General features: G+C 44.3%; 1 long non-coding RNA gene across 3 annotated transcripts in view; it reads right to left on the reverse strand.

Moving 5' to 3' along the window:
- Positions 1-13,799, reverse strand: part of LOC127014761 (uncharacterized) — a 38,999-nt gene extending 25,200 nt beyond the window's left edge. For all 3 annotated transcript variants that reach the window (XR_007766218.1, XR_007766220.1, XR_007766219.1), the window contains exons 1-2: positions 13,628-13,799; positions 13,442-13,473 (exon numbers count right to left, since the gene is read on the reverse strand). This is a non-coding gene — a long non-coding RNA (uncharacterized LOC127014761). The remainder of the gene's footprint in view (positions 1-13,441; positions 13,474-13,627) is intronic.
- Positions 13,800-16,532: the final 2,733 nt, after the last annotated feature.

A 16,532-nucleotide genomic window follows, 5' to 3' on the forward strand; every position in this document is an offset into this window, starting at 1 on the left:
ACTACAAAGAAAGAGATGATCAATATTTACCTGCATACTTTCTCACCACCCTACAGGACAGCTGCTCCAACACATGGGAAGAGATGAGTAAGGGTGCAAAAGAAGGAAAAAATACTATATCCGCTCCCACCTCCTTTACAGGGCAAATACAACTATTAAAAAGGCAAAAAAGAAAGACTGTTAGGTAAGTGCGCTTGTAGCCTGGTGTTTTCACCTGCCACACTCATGATTTACCTGTGCCCAGGTGAGCAGTAAGGGGCACTGCTGAGCTTCACCCTCAAACCATCACTTGGAGCAGGATGAGGTTGCTTTTGGTAAGGCATCTTGTAGCCCACTTAAGGAATTTGTTATCAGAGTAGCCTTTGGTACTCTGCTTTTTATAGGAGAGTCACAGACCCTCAGAATTTGGATAAACTTCAGAATAGGAGACAGCAGTTACCTTCACATACGTATACCAACACTTTGCGATCCTCTACCAAACTAGACCCAAGAACAGATTTAGCCAACTTGAAGGTTTAAACCTCCAAGTTAGTTGGAAAGCTCAGCCTCACTGGCCTGTCGTGCCCAGGGATTTGGGTTGCCTCAGGTCCAGACTAGCTCCAGCTTTATCAATCTTGTCCTCTGAAAGGGACAAATGTCAAATCTTGATACTATCACTCTGCTGGTAGCCAAGACTGGCTTTGGTCTGCCAGATGATCTGGCCTGTAAGTTAAGATCTGGCTCAGCAAAAGGAGACTAGGTCAGTTCATCTAACCTGTATGTGAGCAAATACAGAGCCCTGGTACCCTACACAGCACAGGGGCTTTCAACATTGCTTCTGACAGACAAGGAGCCAATCCACCAAGTCCCGTCCCCCAGAGGGCACAATATAACCCACCTCCAATGCCACCTATACAGCTCCTTTTGAGCCAGCAGAGAAACTATCCTAGCATCTTCATTCTTCTTGTTCAGTAGGACACCAATATTGTATATAGTTGTAATATGGGAGTGTTCTGTAAAGGAAACAAGTGTTGAAGGAAGTTGGTAATGGGACTGGGATCTTTGACCTGTGACAACACTTCAATCTGTCCAAGGTCATTGATGTCCATTCAGTAATTGAGGAAATTATCTGAAGATAATTGAGAGGAAAGACATTCTCACCACAGAAACATTCATTACCAACCTTGGCTGCCTCCTTGGCTGTCTATGGGAGAGGCCAAATACTAAATGGATGTAGGAAGAGAACTCTTCTCACTTTATGGATTGAGAAGAATAAGGATAAGACATGTTGGCAGAGTATGATGACAAAGGAACCAACATCACAGCCCTTCCGCAAGAGAGATTATTCCCTTCCCAGGCATCTTTTCCCAGTCTGTCTATATACCATCCCTCATCAATACTCTGTGTGCTTTGGAACACCTTCTGAAGGATTAAAGGACTTCTCTTGCTCTAAGAGGGAACAAAGCAATGGGCTTTTTCAAACCATACTGCTTTTGAGGACTCTGCAAGTGAAGTAATCTGTGTGATCTGCTCTACTGAACCACAGGAAACAGACACCTCTGTTAGCTAGACTGAGAGCACTTCAGAGATGAACATAAGCAAATAGAAAACTGCCAAAAATAGGGGTCAGAAATAGGTGCTGTCAGGATGGATTTTCCCCAGAAAATAAGCTAAACAATAATGCTGCCCCAACACCAGTTAGTAACTGCCAGTGGGTTTTCCTAAAAGCTCTTTTAAACTCTATTTCCAGCAGATCTTTACACAAACCTGTTGTGGGTACAAGGAGAGCATGAAGCGCTTTTTTTCCCTTTGCATCACCCTCCTACAGCTGGTGTGGGATTACAGCTAAGAGCTGCAGAGCCCTTAAAAAAGGGACAGAAGACAAATATAAATGCAGCATCCCATGTAGTCTACTATAGCCAGCCCAACCAATGCAGTTGGGTTTGCACACAGCAAGCAGCCACCTGCCCCTCATTAAAAGCCTTGCTGTCGCCCACTCTTCCTGGGAAAGCTAGCTGTCACCATTGCAAAGAACTGACATTATAAGCTGGTGCCAGTACTGGTGCTTTTCCCTTCCTGCCTAAATAAATAACGAGAGCAGTCTCCTTCATACTAGATTGAAACCTGCAATTAAGAATTCATTCAGGGTCAGCTCTCTAATTGGCTTCTCCCAGGGGAAGGGGAGACTCAGCAACATGTTGCATACACTAAGAACCAAAGAGGACTCCAGAAAAATGATGCTGTAGGAAGAGTCATTTGGGTCCTTTCCTGTTGGGGTGGGAAATGCAAGGGAAGAGAAAGAGGAAGAATATATGGTCTACCATCAGAAGAAGATATCTTAAAGATTTTTCACCTAATATTGACTGGTTTAGCTTTTTGAAATTGTTGTCTTTTCCTCTGAATACTTGAAAGACTTTATAAAAATAGGCTTTCTGAAGCAGCCAGCTGCTGCCTGCCATCTCCCCCACACCTATACAAAAGCAATACAGAGAGTGGGCTAAGTTACTGCAGTATCTTTCCTTGTTTTGGTTTTTTTTTTTGTTTTATTTTTAGCTCTCTGTCTTCCTCTAGTTCTCAGAACAACTCCTGCACACCCCTGTCATTTCAGACTCATTTCCCCCAGTGGATTTCAGATTCTTGTGATATTTCAAGTATCCCTAGATGAAAATGTCAGGACAGATTATTTTTCTTGATCTCAGGACCCCTTTTTTTTTTTATTTATTTTCATGAGGTTTCTGAAAGGTACTTTCTTCTGAACAAAATGACAAGGACAGCAGGGCCACATTGTACACACAGTCCTATTTCTTCTGACCAGAGTTTTGATGCTGGTTAGGCCATGCTGCTACAGCGCCAGTTACACTAAAGTCAATCCCTTCCCTCAGCAAGAGTCAACAAACCAGTCTTGGACCATGCGCTCCAAGAACGGCAAACAATGCACGGGGACTTCTTCCATCAGATAAATTATGCCTTGCAAGTGAAGAGAGGATAATTGGGCAAGTTAAGATTTTGTTTAGTTCATTTCCACCTAGGATTTTTACCTTATTATCTACTGTTGATATCATTGCTCATCAGACCACCCTTGTATCTTATGAAGAAGTCCGCATGTTCCCTGCAGCAGGCTTCAAGATATTTTCAATCTAACATTCCTAGTTGGTTTGGACTCACAGAAGAGCAAACTACACCACCTGAAAACAAGAAACCAGCCACCAAGCAATCTCTGGTCTTGTAACCATCACTGTTCTGTCTCACACTTTTGACTGAAGCACTGTAGGAAACATGCTATAGGCTCTATCAAACACCATGCATCAAAGCCTTCTGCATGAAAAGACAACAGCAGTACCCACAAGTGCCAGGCTATGCAATATTTTGCTCTTTAACCATACTGTGTCTCACAGTAGAGGAGCAGCTGTAACAACTCACCGCAAATACATCCTTGTGATTCCCTCCAGCCTCCCACCAAGGTGGGCCAAGACCATTATCCTACAACTTCTCCTTTGCAAGGGGTACACTGCAACCTCTGCCCAAGCAGGACAGGCCCCATCACTGTGTGGCCTGATAGGGCAGCTCAGCCAACTCCTCTCTTACTGGCTTCTCCGTCTCAAAAGTTCATTAAACTGGTGGAAGATGAAGGCTCAGTTTAATCCCGGGTTGCACTAGAAATAAGTAGCTGGTCCAGATGGCAAATAAACCCCTCATGGGTTACTGCCTTCCTCTAGAGGCCAAAGCAGTGATTTTTACCTACTTTTTAATGTACCACTGTATCACCAAGCAAAGCTAACAGCCATTTTTCCTAGCTGATCTCTGCCTCCAGCTTTGAGGAATAACATCTGAGTACTCCCCCATCTCCTGAAGTCTTTCCCTCCGTGCATTCATCCTTGGCGTTTTTTCTTTAGATCTGAAGATGATTCTACAATACCACAATACATTTTTTTGCTTGACTTCTGATGAAGGCTGAGCAAACAAAATTGAGTGTGTTCCCGCTTCACCTGTTCTCTCCCCCTCGCCCCAGATTTTCCTGTACAAAAATAACCATTGAGGTGAACATTCAGCTTCACACTCAGAGAAACTAGATGATACTGTCACAAACATGACTAGCTCTCCTCACCCAAAATTTCACTTAACATTTCACCTTTTATGACACTTTTGTTCTCCACCTTGCTTTACCCTGCCTAATGTCTTGGGATATCCTTAAGAGCCCTTACCTTTCACTGCACAAAATGGAAACTGAACAAGCAGAGGAACTAGCTCAGCCCTTTTAAAAATTAAAGGCAAAATAATTGCTGTGGCTACTGAATCATAACCAGCAGTCCTGGGAGAACAAAATTGGGAATTTCGCAGTACATAGGTGGATTCCCCAGAACAGAGCTCTGAATTTCACTTGCACACAATGATCAGATATGTCACCTTCCAGCCTGTGCAGCATGATGAAAGCAAAGACTTTAGGTCTCGAGAGAAATCTAATCCCCACTTCTCAGACAACAAAAGGTAATTCACAGGTAAACAGATTTACCTGCAAAACTTATTGCAGCAGAACAGGAATATCATGATCTCCTTCCCCCCATTTCCTCACAGCTTCCACAGAGAATCATAGAATCTGTTAGGTTGGAAAAGACTTTTAAGATCGAGTCCAACTGTAAACCTAACACTGGCAAGTCCACCACTAAACCATGTCCCTAAGCACCACATCTACACGTCTTTTAAATACCTCCAGGGATGGTGACTCAGTCACTTCCCTGGGAAGCCTGTACCAATACTTGACAACCCTTTTGGTGAAGAAATTTTTCCTGATGTCCAATCTAAACCTCCCCTGGCACAACTTGAGGCCATTTCCTCTTGTCCTGTCACTTGTTACTTGGGAGAGGAGATCGACACCCACCTCACTACAACCTCCTTTCAGGTAGTTTAGCAAGCGATAAGGTCTCCCCTGAGCCTCCTTTTCTCCAGGCTAAACAACTCCAGTTCCCTCAGCTGCTCCTCATAAGACTAGTTCTCTAGACCCTTCACCAGCTTCGTTGCCCTTCTTTGGACACACTCCAGCACTTCAATGTCTTTCTTGTAGTCAGGGGCTGATGAAAGTAGTTTTGAACCTGATCTTGACCTGATGCACTGCCACAGGAAGGGAGCCATCAGAAGGAGAATTTGCACTTTGTTGGCTTCCATAGCATTGAGAATTCAGGGTTTCATTGACATTGACTACTGGTACCTAAGTAGGCTCATGTGAACAATGCCAGACCTAACAATGAAAAATATTTTAAGATTAGAAAAGAAAGTTACATTAATGAATCACAGGCTGTCCTGCCAAACCAGGTTCCTGCAAGTAGTTTGAGAACTGTGAATGAAACTCATGCCTTTGAGTATGGGCTTTTCCTACATAAAAAGCTTGCCTAGTTTGGATATTGTTTTTCCTTCCTTTCCCTCATCTAAAACAAGCTATTGATACTTCACTTGCACATACATATCTACAGAGAGCCAAAACTCAATGATCCATGTAACACCGAAGTTAACAACAAAACTGATAATGACTCTTGGACCAGACCTCCAAGTCTGCACATTGGCTCAGAGTTGCCAGAGCAAAGGTCTGGCACTCCAGAGGTTCAGGTCCTGAAGCCATTGGCTCAGTCTTCCTTAAACCTGACATTTTGGGTTCAATGGCCATTGTTAGTTTCCCCAATGTTTCTGACCACTTTCCAAAGGACTCCTCAGATGTTTATCATGTGAACTAGTGTCCACCACAAAACTTCTTCTAACATGAGGAGGTTTTGCTATTTGAAGTCTATTCTTATGTGCAGTTGCATTTTGCATAGAAGACACAGCTTGCAATGAGATGCTAGGAGCCTATGGGATACTGGGTGAGCATCTTTACCCAATGGGCTTCCCAGTTTCTGGTTTGTTTGCATAGCCATTTAGCAGTGCAATGACTACACTGTTCTACCAAGTGTTCCTATGACAGAACACTCTCTATACAGTCTGTATACAACAGCATATGTACACAGGAAAGCTATGCTGTACCACACTGGTGGCAGTCTAGCCTAATATGCTGTTCTGGTTTCAGCTGGGATAGAGTTAATTTTCTTCCTAGTAGCTGGTATAGTGTTATGTTTTGGATTTAGTAGGAAAATAATGTTGATAACACACTGATGTTTTTAGTTGTTGCTTAGTAGTGTTTATGCTAAGTCAAGGATTTTTCAGCTTCTCGTGCCCCGCCAGCAAGAAGGCTGGAGGGGCACAAGAAGCTGGGAGGGGACACAGCCAGGACAGCTGACCCAAACTGGCCAAAGGAATATTCCATAACATATGACATCATGCCCAGTATATAAACCAGGGGGAGTTGGCCAGGAGGGGCAGATCGCTGCTCAGAAACTAACTGGGCATCGTTTGGCAAGTGGTGAGAAACTGCATTGTGCATCACTTTTGTATATTCTAGTTCTTTTAGTATTGTTATTGTCATACTATTATCATTATTTTTCCTTCCCTTCTGTTCTGTTAAACTGTCTTTATCTCAACCCATGAGGGTGGTTTTTTTTTTTTTCCAATTCTCTCTTCCATCCCATTGGGTGGGGGGAGTGAGCAAGCGGCTGCGTGGTGCTTAGTTGCCAGCTAGGGTTAAACCACTACATATGCCAAGTAGGAACTGTAATGAGGAGACACAGTGAACTGGTTTATGTTCCCAATCATCTCCCCAATTAGGCAGTTACAAGACTATCTCTAGGAAAAAAAAAAATCAAGATCAGGAAACAATTTCTTCCTCAGAGAGGCTGAGTTATGACTTGAAGCACATCAGTTTAAATACCTCCCAGGTCCCTTGGGTTGGAAATAACAACCATTACCTTGTACAGCCTTGGAATTCTCAGCATACAGAGAAAGTCTACTGAAAGCAGAAAAGTATAGACTAGAAATGGTTATTTTCTACTGCCTTTTGCCAGTATCACCTATTTTAACCTGCAAACTCATTGGGGCATGGAGTATCTCAGTCATTATATTTGCATATGGCACAAGAGCAGCTGTGCTTAGTCTTGCTTTAGGCACTACTGTCATGTTAATTATTTATAATGGCAGTGTTATATTCAAATTATGATACACCCACTCCTCCCAAAAGCCCCAGTGCTACCCCTCTTGGAAAGTGCTATATACCAGGAAAGAAAAATATAGGATTCCTATAGAGTATTTAAAAAAATCAACTTATAAAACTCATGGCCTGCTGAATGCTCCTGCATTGAAATAGAGGGACAACTGCTTCACACACTGTTTTTTGTTACTCTTCAGATGCTGTCCCATAAGCACTTACTGTTGCAAAACTACAGTTTAGCTCTATAGGATGGTTTGCAACAAAAAAACCTCTGCTGGAAGCCTCTCATTCTTCCCTGCATTCTGATTTTTAGTGCAGGCAGGTGGAGCTGAAGGCTCCAGCCAGCACACAGCGTTTTGCTGGCTAGGGATGCAGCAGTCTGCACAGTGATTTCTCAGAGTGTGCAGAGAGGGTTGCTAACAGATTGGTTTTGAAAGATCTTTAATACAACCAAAAGGATAGAATTCATTTACCCAGAAAAGATAGAAGAGACCTTTTCCAATAATATCAATAAAATCTCTTTCAATCTCTACCCCCCAAATCCCCACTGCAAATTTAGCAGTGATTTATTATTAGCTGGCTGAGATGAGCAATTAAAATAGAACATTAGAAGATACTTAGGTGAATTCAGCACCTTGTGTGGATACGTGGCAATAAATCTGTTCTCTGGCAGTGTGTGGGAGAATTCCTCCCTACTGTGGATTCATACCCAGTATCAGGCAAGGCTTCGCTAGCTTATTGCCAAATAAGCAGTGGGACTGGTGCATAGGATGGCAGCAGTCCCAATCTCTATGCGGGAAGAAAACAGTGCCAGTGCTAATTCTTCATACAGGTAAACTAGAGGCATCTCCTTTTCTACAAGGAAATGTCATGCCAGATATTAATACACACAGGCTGCTTCTCCCTTAGCAGCCTATGCTATGTTGTTTTCTGTTTGTTATGGGGAAGATAAAACCAGCAAATTGTACAGAGCTTTGGCCCTCCACTCCAACAAGACTGATCAATATCACCAAGCAGATCAATTTAGAGTGTCAAGTTCCAATACCTTTGCTCACACCCAGAAGTTTCTCCAGCTTTTAATATGAATAAGGCTGTACAAGGAACGATGACCTATGCAATAAAGTAGTAACAGTTGGACTTTTTGGATAGCCTCTGTGCCAACAGAAGAGGGCAAAGCCATGCTGCCCTATCCATGCAGGGTCACATCCTGGCTCCTATCGGAAGCACAGTTATGTGGGGAGTAGGGAAAGAAATGGAGAAGCCAAGAAAAATTCCTGGGAGGAGCCCACAAACCTAATCAGGCAGAAAGCCTAGCATATGATCCAGCTCCCCCGACACAGGTAGGGCAGCTCCTTCTCTGGCAAGCTCTGTACTTCTGCAATCTTTGGTCCATTTTCTGCCCCCTGTGGCTGGAGCTGTAAGTGCTGGAAGCACAGCTTTTAAATAGCTGAAAGCTAGAAAGCAAACAGTGTGCTCCAAAGGGATCATTTTTAATTTCTTTGAGTACTGTGTATTTGGGGCTGGACTCCCAATGAATTCAAATAGCTGAGGTTACTAATAAGCCCAGTGCTGCTAAAAATCTCCCAAATGAATGATTCCTGCCTTGCAAGGACCTTGGCTCCAGCGCAAAGCTATTTCTGCCTTAGCATGATCGATTCTGCAAATCGGCTGTTTTTTTTGTGCAGAAGATCTCAGATCAGCTGAAGGGTATGTTCTGCAGAGAGACTCCAGTGCTGAGACAGAAAGCAATGCACGTAGCAAGGCATCAGGGCCATGTGCCAGGTGACTCACAGGAACAAGGGGACACTCAGAAACCAAATAAAAGAGCTTAACTACTCTGTCTGGACCTTCCCCGCGGACCTTTCATACTCAACAAAGGCTCACTGCCTCTGAAGGGTCCTGCCCGCTGGGAACAAGAGCAGCTCAGCTCCCTGCTGCAGCACAACAGCCACGATCCTGCTGGCCCCAGGGGCTCTGCACTACATTGGGGCATGGCTGGAGAGGCAGGAGGAGCATCCTGGCATAAGAGTGGAGAAAGACAAGCTGCAACGAGGCTATTTTCACATCCAGACTCTTCTTGCAGGAAAGCAGAGATGTGACTTTGGGCACTGCTTAGCTGAATGTCTCACCTGCTTTGGAGACAGGCAGAAGCTTCTCCTGTTCTCCTCCTTGAACTATTACAAACAAGATCAGATATAAATCTCATCACATCTCAATCTTGTCTGCATGGGTGCTGTGTGATTTAAACCCCCCCAGGAATAAATCATTCCCACAAACGACTCAGGTGTCTACTTTGGATCCCCTGATGGGTAAGTGCTCACAAAGTTTGGGGTAAGGACAAGACAAAAGCCAACACTGAAGCACATCAGGTACTGAGTGACAGTCCCATGATGGCTTGTAGACAGTGCTGAGAAGTGGAGGTAGTATTAGCACTCCAGGGTTAAGCTCCTGCGCAGACAACACCCCCCACTGCCCAACCACTGTGCCATTGCAAAGACCAAAACAATTTGTTTCTCATTAGGTGTCCTTTTACTATCAGACAGACCTCACAGCTCCAACTTACAGTTGCTTGTTCAGGGCTCTCTTCAATCCCTATTCTTCATCTCTTCCTGCCTTTTCTTAAGTGCTCCCCTCCACACCAAATCTCACCCTCAGCCGATATGTTGAGCAGACAAGTCAGACAGCAGCAGAGAGGCAGTCTATCACCCAGCAGCTAAGAGTGAGCATAGACATTAAACCCTTCATTTTTGGCCTTCCTTTAGGAGTAGAAAAAATAACTGGTCAACAGACATACTGCAAAGGCTTAACCTCCATCCTCCAGATGTAGGAAGAGTCAAATAGCAAACCATAAATGTAGATCATGATCAGGTCAGGTGTGGGAAAGATGCTCTGCAGCTCGCTGTGCCTTGGAGGTGCTCCAAGGCCCACACCACTCCTCTCACCTCCCAGGTGACCAGCAGCAAAGGGCCACAGTCCCTTTGCTAAGCAAGCTACCACAGAGGGGATATCAGCTCGATTTACCTTGCACCTTTTCTTCCACCAAGACTCACATTGCCTGCAGAGAGGCACATGAGGAGTCCCCATCTTCTCTACTCAGCTGCCAAGAAAGTAACACCCTAGCTCCTAGCAGAGCAGTCCCCAGCCCACAGAATCCCTTGAGCCCAGAACAGCAAGAAAAGTGCCAGAGGCAACAGCCTGTTTTGATCTCCCTGTTATCTGGATCATCCTGGTTATGAGGAACATACTAGTCATAAGCCATGGTTTAGGAACCATTGCTTCAGCTGTAGTAGCAACACTAAAGTAACAAGGCAAATATATAATTGAAACACATTATTATTTCTTTTGTCACCTTTTAAGTCCATCCCTTTGCTTTGTAAAGGTGCTGGAAGATGAGTGAGGAAGCTTAAGTCTCTAGACATCTTTCACAAGCATTTTTGACACAAGTCAGACAGAAATGCCACAGGCCTGCTCCAAGGCCAACAGCAAGAGAGACAGCACTGCTGTAGGCACTGATGGGAGCTGGGAAGGCAGCTGAACCTGATAAGGGCTGTAATGGGCTTAACAGGAGTCACATGGTAGGCACCATGTTCACCTGGGGGTGTTCATTTGTGGTCTGTGCAGGCTCCAAGAGACTCCTCTTAATAAAGGGTCTCTTTTTTGGTGAAAGAGCTGTAGTCTGACTTGTGGGTAGTTGCTCAGATAGTCTTCAAGTAATGAGGATTTTCCTGCTTAGGAAACAATCTCTAAGGAACTATTCTTAAGTGATCCAACAGCAATCCCTATTATCCCTCAGTCCAAAGCTGTCCACAGACCTGCGTTGAAGTCCACAGGAAAACTCCTTTGGATTTTGGATCAGGCCTCCACTTTCTCCAGTCCTTTCTTTTTGTTTTCTTACACTGCAAGAGCACACCTCTATCAGGCAACATGAAAGCTTTCTCCTCAGCATGCTAAACACACCCAAGCCTGACCTTTAACACTGCCTGCCAAGCCAGGACTGGGCTTCACAGTAGTGCAGGCTGTCAAGCACTACGACACTCAAGTGTTTGGTACTTGCATGAAAAACAGATGAGGCAGTAAGCTGACATCCTCAGATTCAGCTTCATATTATTCATATAGCTCATGTGAGAGCAAGGCTTACTAATTACTCAAAAGGAGTCCATATTGTGTGTATTTTAGAAACAGGCAGGTCAAAGAACAGTCCTTAAAACACCTTAAAAACACCAGGGGCATGAATTAGGTTGAGAGAAGTAGAGTTTTCCTCAGCTGAGCTCTGGTTCCTCAAAATATTTTGCATGTTTATTAGTTTTTCAGGAGAGGAGAGGAAAAAATATTTCACATTCAGAAGTTGGGGAGTTCTTGACAGATTAACTTCCCTCACTTGCAATTTTCAGCAAGTTTCTCCATTTAAAAAAAAAAAATCAATTATTTGCAGAACACTAAGAGGGAAGAGGGGAAATTGAAATAACTCTCAGGAAGTTTCCAGGACAGTTTTCACTCCCATTTAAGAGATATATTAAGACATTGACCCATAAATCCACAGAGATAGTCTTCCTGTTAGACTGATGATGCATAAGAGTCCTTTTTGCCTCAAACCAGGCTGAGGAATACTGCCAGGAGTGATTTTAAATGTACTGCAAGGTATATGGAAGCTGAGGAACACAAGGGTTAACACCTTAGGCTAAATATCTGGCTGGTCTATCTTAAAACTCAGTCCTTCTATTGTATAGAGTAAACCTGGCCTCCTTTGAGTCACCTGAATTATTCCAGATGCACATCCACTTGATGGAAAGTTGATATCATGGCCCAGAGGAGCACTTGCCATTTCCTCTTGAGTAGGTTCCCTGTCTGATGTAGTCGCCTTTTGGGCAGAGATTAAACAGACACATCAGGCTTTCCCAAGAGCCCTTAGTGACAGAAACAAGTGTCCAAAAGGATCAGCAAGCTTACATCTTCCCTTCACCTAACAAACAGAAACCTCCTCTCCAGGCAGTTGCCCTGTTGACTTTCCAGGCTCTCCTTAGAGAGGTAAATTACAAATGCAGTCTGTCAGTAAGTCCCACTGGGCTGAGCCCTGGGCAGGTATATAGTAAACAATAGACGAGGACGAAAATATTTACAACCTTAATGGGTGGTGGTGGGGGGAAGCAACAGGAACAGAGGCTGAGATGGATTCACCCCCAATTTAAATAGGGGAAGAGAAACATGTAGCTGCATCAGTGCAGCATGTTCTGTAAAACGCTATCAAGGACTGTGCCAGCCAGTGCTCACAGGGAGGCTGACACTTTTGTACCTCAGCCCAGAGCACTAATTTTCAAAGTGGAAGTGACTTTTTCCAGAATGGTACAGCTGTTCAATAGCCAGGCCAGGAGCAAAACCCAGGTCCCTGCCCTTCTTCTAGAGCTTGGTCTTTTCCACCACTCTGCACAGCAAATAGCAAGAGAATTTGCCAAGGAGAAAGAACCATTTCTTGCACAGGACAATGAAGATTGGAGCAAGAGGAGTTACCTGGAAGTCACAACTGAGTATGTACAATAAGCTTGTTCTGATGGGCAGTGAACACTTGTGGGCTCTATAAGGAACAGTAAACCAGCCTGCCTGACATATATAACAGAGCTAATTAATCTGGAGTAACAGCTGATGGTGAGCAGTACAGTCCTAGGATCTGTAAACCCTGGATCTCAAAAAAAAAAAAAGGTTATGCCTATCTGTCAAAACCATCACCCTCAGCTTTTGAATCTCCTAACCCTGGAAGTTCTCTAATACTACACTTGGAGCCAGACTCCAACTCTCTCCTCAGAGCAGGACTCAGTTTAACATCAATTTTTTCACTGAAAGCAGCAGATAATGGCTGAGATAGCCCTGACACAGCAAGGCCTCAGGGGCAAAAGAATCCCTGGGACTGTGCCTACATTAAAAAAAGCACAGGCTTGTGTGCTTAGCTGGACTGCACATCTCTCATGGTTTAGCCTAACTGAGGATGATCTAAAGTCCTGTTGTGTGGCAAACAGCTCCCAGATAAGGACTGTTAATACACGAGGAAGTCTTTCCTTTTTCTGGATCATTTCTATGGGTGCCTGAGATTATTGCAAATTATTGCATCAACACTGAATCACTCCCTCCTTTGCATATCTAAGTACAACCCATCCACTTTGCAAAACGTTGTCATTCCATTGAACCAAAAAATATAAAAAGGAGAGAAAAAAAACATCCAACAACCTTACTTTAAACTTCCCAAGTCACTTAGCCTCAACTTGAATTTTAACTACACAATCAGACAGCAGCACTAGCTGTTACATCAGGGGTTTGGAAGCAAAGGGAAAGGAGGAGGTGAAGCAAGCCCAGGAGACAGCCAAGAGGAAAGCATCTTTAAAGCTCCCCTGAATTGGTGACACTTACCTGTTTGTTCTGTTTTATGCCTCTGGGTTTCTCTGAAATGGAGAAGAGCAATTATGAAGTGACCCACTTTCCTCCCGTTTAGTGTAAGGAGGAAACAGGGGGAAGGGGAAGAAGGGGAGGAGAGAGAGAGTTGCAGAAGGATAATATCAAAGGGGATAGAGAAGGAAAAAAAAAAAACCAACTTACAGAAGGTAGGAGGGTAAACTGCAATGACCCAGTTTAAAGGAAGAGCAGGAACTAGACCTACTAACAGTCAACACCTTCCCACACACTCTAAGGAAAGGAAACAGCAAGGGAGAGGAACAAACTCGGTGCTCACAGCACTTCTTGTGCTACAAACTCATTCCTCCAGAACAAAGTTTGTGCAGAGGAAGCTCCACAGCAAAAGAGACTGCCTCTCCCATCAGCCCTTTTACCTGTGTAAGGGAGGGGCGGAGCAGCAGAAGGCATCCTGGTCGGGATGGAGCAAATCAGGGCCAGGTGCTAAAAATTCAGGTCAGAAGAGCTCAGCGAGTTTGCACTAGCTTAGGCTCCCTCACAGGTGAGGGGTGGGAGCCACATCGAGACCCCAGGGAAATGGCTGATCGTTCTCCTTGTAAAAGACCCAACAAGTGGTATCACGTGTGCTAATGTCAGAGGAGATCACTCGACCTGATGGCATGATCTGACATGGCAGCTCTAGCCTTCATACTGGTTTGGGCCGGCATCTTCAGATCTTCATCTCCTGTGGCTTTCACCATTTGCTATGACAACTGATGGCCCTGAACTGATAACTCTGTAGGGGAGCCCAAGAGCTGCCTGTCTTCTAGACAGAAACCAATATCTGGGAGGAGAAGGGGTGTTCTGGTTTGCTTTACATTTTGGTCTTTTGCTTCAGGATTCGTGAGGTTTCTATTTCCTTCCTTAAATCATATTTGCCTCACTCGGTATAATCAGGCGCAACTCGAATGAAGTTAGTAATCCTGCATCACTTCACACCATTCAAAAATGGTGAGATAAATAATGTAATAAATACATGTATTATGTGGGTGGCAATTATAACCATAAAGGAAGGAATAGCTATACCCTCATCTCCAGGTGGATTATTAAAAATCAGAGCCAGCTTCTTGAACTCATCACAGCTCCACCGATTTCAAAGCCTGTGAACAGAGAGAATTGCACTTCTCAGTTCTGAAAGTCTGCTCACAGTTTTAAATAGCCTGTGTTTCCTGTAAACCGGCAATATCCCCCAAAAGCATAACCTCATTCTAAGCATGGATTAAACCAGCACATTAATTTGCACTCACTTAAAGCTTAGTGGTCAAACAGAGTATATGGCCAAAATTATATAAGGAACTGCAAACATATTACATTGTGTGCTAACATATTGGTGTGCGCTGCTGTGTTTTTGTGCTCACAGAAAAGTTAGGCAAAAGAAACTGAAGTGGAGACTGCAGCACCAAACAACGGTCGATTTTACTGAGTACACTGTAAAATTTAACAGTGATGGGACACTAAAGAAGCCTTAAAAGGACAAATTTGAAGATGCATTTTTCAAACTCTTATCCCACATCTTCGTTGTTGGTGTTTCTACAGGCAGAAAATGCCCATGACGCTCCTTCGCGGAGCACTGTGTGTGCACGAGGCACCGACTCACTGCGGCTGGCAGGAGCTCAGGGGTTTCTGCTCCAGCCGCCTCTTCGGTCGCAGTGGAGCTAGCTGAGTTTTGAGAGTCTGGCTCTGCAGCCCATGGCCTGAGGCAGTGTGAGCTGGGCTCCAAGGGCCTGGCATCTCCCTCCTTTTCCCAGGCTTGAACGTAACTCCTAGTTGGCAACAGCTTTACCCAAATAGGCTTTACCCAGCCGGTGCCAGCAGTGCCCAGAAATGCAGCTGAAGGCGCATTGGGTATTTTGCGATCAAACAGAAATGCCTGATGCCTTTAGGTGCCTTTAGGTGCCTTTAGGTTTGCACAGCAGCCAGAAGGAGTTTTACCTGTGGTTTGGTGTTCACGCCTCTCAGTTCAGCCTGCATCCTGCTTGGTGGGACTTCTGTCCTTTCTTCAATTCAGCTTTTAGGCAAGTTTTTTAAATGGTTCCCAAGTTAAGGTCACATGCGCAGGAAGAGAATTCAAATCTGATGATGGTTTATTTTATTAAAGCAGAGATTGTTTTCAATGAAAAATGGAGTTTAACCCTTACCTGCTATCTCTGTCACAGGCACACAGACATACGTGTGTCTATATCCCCTTTCCTCCATAAAATACAGACCAAACGGTCCTATTCCTCCTTCCTCTGTGTCCAATACCTTTGTGACTCTCTCTGTGCCTAGTGGGACTTGTGCAGAGCCTTCTTCTCATGGCAGTTGAGCTTGGCCTAAAACTCCCATTGGCAAGGCTCCTGGAGACCTCAGACCAGTCACACCTCCGCGCCAGATTATAATCTCTAGAGATTTGATTATGTTGTGACTACTTCTCCTTTACACATCGGATAATAGATGTTAAAGTCTGGCATTGCTGGAAATGACACAGTCAAACCGGACTGCGTAGCTGTGGGAAGGCACCCACCAAGCAAGGTGGGGTCAGCAGTGGAGACCCAGATTCACTGAATATTTAAGTCCTAGTTGCTCTTTAAGCAGCTGGTTGGGAATCAGGTACCAAAACACCTTTGGGGATCTGGCTCCGCACATCTAAGAGAGTAATCAGGAAATCGATGGGGACTCATCTCTGAGGGTTTATGTTAAAATCGTATTTTAAATCTCTCTATTTTTGAACATAAGCCTCAGAGGAATCTTGGCTTGGCTTGAATTGGAGCACCCTATCATAGACAGGTCCTTAAAAAAGCCCACAGCTTAACTGTGTATCTAGAGATCCTGAAAATGCAGGGAAAAAATGAAACTTAGGCCTAGCTATTCCCTCAAATTTAATCAGAAGCAGCCTGGGGCACATCGATGCGAGTGCCGCTGATGGTCAAAATTCAGTAGTTACATAAACAGCAGTGAATGACACAAAATAATTAGGAGTTCGGCATAAAGGGCTCAATCCTCAAATTGTTCTGATTGCACAGCCCTTAACAGACTGGGGCATGCCTTGACATCTAAACCTGGGAAAATGCAG

This window comes from Gymnogyps californianus, chromosome 3 (genome assembly GCF_018139145.2).
Source record: "Gymnogyps californianus isolate 813 chromosome 3, ASM1813914v2, whole genome shotgun sequence".
NCBI lineage: Eukaryota > Metazoa > Chordata > Aves > Accipitriformes > Cathartidae > Gymnogyps > Gymnogyps californianus.